This window comes from Aplysia californica, unplaced genomic scaffold, assembly GCF_000002075.1.
Source record: "Aplysia californica isolate F4 #8 unplaced genomic scaffold, AplCal3.0 scaffold00302, whole genome shotgun sequence".
Lineage (NCBI taxonomy): Eukaryota > Metazoa > Mollusca > Gastropoda > Aplysiida > Aplysiidae > Aplysia > Aplysia californica.
In genome coordinates, this window is record NW_004797572.1 from 51585 (window position 1) to 53987 (window position 2403).

At 43.0% G+C, this 2403-nt stretch overlaps 1 protein-coding gene across 1 annotated transcript in view; it reads right to left on the reverse strand.

Moving 5' to 3' along the window:
• The window catches only part of LOC101848598 (polypeptide N-acetylgalactosaminyltransferase 5), a gene marked incomplete in the record, with an annotated part of 67468 nt that overhangs the window by 27207 nt on the left and 37858 nt on the right, over nucleotides 1-2403 (reverse strand).

Here is a 2403-nt window from a genome sequence, read left to right on the forward strand (position 1 = left end):
AGAGAGAGAGAGAGAGAGAGAGAGAGAGAGAGGACCAGGTCTAGTTTGAAACCAACGGAGAGAAGGACTCCCCCCGCGACATCTGTCACCATGATGCAGCTACTCTATTAACAACAACATCAGTACGTTTATTACTGTTGTGAAAGCAAGATTATCGCTAGTATACATGTATATGCAATCAGTCATCCCCCATATTATATCGACCCTACGTAACAACTAGCGTTCAGTGGAAAGCATCACCCCCCCCCCAATAAAAAAACAAACTATTTTTTAAATCTCTCAACTGGCGCTCATATGACCGTATGCAGTTGCCCCCCCCCCCCTTTTCCCTCCTAAAAAAACAAAAAAAGAAACGTGCTGCACCGACCGTTTCGGCTTTTTTGTCAATCAGTCGGTCACAGACGGGCCTCTTCATGAAGGAACACAGTATTTAAAAGGCGTTTTACATCCAAATAGACATAATAATGACATTTAGGAGGCTGGCTGCTTCGAACCTGTACCTGAGCAATGTGGGGCTGCTTTTTGCATTGTGAAAAGCTGGACAAAGAGTAATAAGACACTCATGGCAAAAAAGATCCTTCATGGATCGCACTTTTAAAAGCTGCACAAATATCATCATCATCATCATCATCATCATCATCATCATCATCATCATCATCATCATCAACAACAGGTTTAACAACAACAACAACAATACAGAAGCAGCAGCAACAGCAACAACAACAATAACAACAACAATAACAATAACAACAACATCAACAACAACAACAACTGCAACGCAACAACTACAGAAAAAACAAAGGAGAAAAAACTCCCCTCTTTCTAAGCGACACAACTGACTACTACTAACGAATCTGTCGAGCTTATGTCAGTTATAATATTTAATGTTATTGCCCTTCCCGCGATATCCTCTGAGACCGGCAAAAATCGTCAATGGTGAGGACACGAGCATAAATGACCGTGGAGGTATGTCGGAGCTGTCGGTGACTGGTGCCTTCAGTTCTCTTCCTCCTCCCACGTCACCAACAGCTGAACCGACAAGCAGGGAAATCTGCCCAGGTAACACTTACATTTCTGTCTAGGCCAATTCGGGGACTGTGGCTAAACATCGATGGAATGATAGTTGTTTTTTTTTAATCAACAGAATCCTCCTCCCCAGATGAACCCCCCCCCCCCATAAAAACAACAGACAACATACATACACACACTGCGCGGAGAGGCAGGACCTTTGAATTTAACGTCAGTTTTCTAAAGGACAGGACCAGAGGCATGATGAGCCTTGAAAACTTCCCAAAACAACAAGCTCAAAGTGCCCCGCCAAGATTCGAACCAGTGCCAACTGAGATATCGGTATCAAATGTGAACAAGCACTTATTTATAGCGGAAAAACATTTATTCTTCCTCTTTTAGTACCAGAGCCAGATTGGCATAGCATACAACGTTAGGTCGAAAATGTTTTTTGGAGGAGACAAAAACTGTCAGATCAAATGTCTCAGTTTTCTTCTTTATTCTTACAACAACCCAACTCGGCGGCCTTCGACAGTGCCTGTCAGGACCAACACAGTCTGAGACAGATACAACTTTTGATCAGAAAGACCGAAATACTCAATAGAAATTCTCCTCCTCACTGGGCACTCGAACTCAGGTCTCCCACGTGTAAAGGCCAAGCGCCAAAATGCTGCACTACAGACGGTACCCCGACTCAAGGGTGTAAAAGTTAAAAAGAAAAAAAATACATGTCGATATAAAACAAGCTAAAACCCGAAGAGGGGATCTATTAAAGCGCCTTAGGGAGGGCGGTAAAAACAAGAGATTACACGACCGAATGGGGAAAGAAAATCCTAAGGCTCTGCCCAGTGTTTAATAAGAGTTCAACAGCGCGATCCTAACCTCTTTAGGTCATATGAGGACGTCTGCCCAATGTGCGGCTTTTGTGTTGAAGTATACAGCGAGCAAGCACGATAGCGACCTCATTTCACCGGGAAAGGTTAAGGAAAATAGTAACTCTTCTGTGATTTATGATCTGAAAGCTCTTTTCTCTCCTTCGTTCTTTCTTTCTTTCATCCTTTCTTTTTACTCTTTCTTTCTCCGGAGAAAGGGCTAACCACTCAACGGTACCCACCAATCACTATATCGACGATAAGTGTGAGTATATGGACTTTAAGTGTGAGTAAAAACCAATTTCTATCCTTAGATATTGAATAATAGGTTATGCGTTTTTATGAGATGAGAAATTTGAGTATCTTGGAAAGTCTCTCTATCCTATTCTCAACCTCATATCTCTCCCCTTCTCTCTTTTGTCCCCAAAATTCTATCACTCCCATCTCTCTTTGACCCTAAGATTCTATCTTTACCTCTCCCCCCCCCCCCCCCCAGCCCCTCCCTCCCAGTCTATGGATGGAC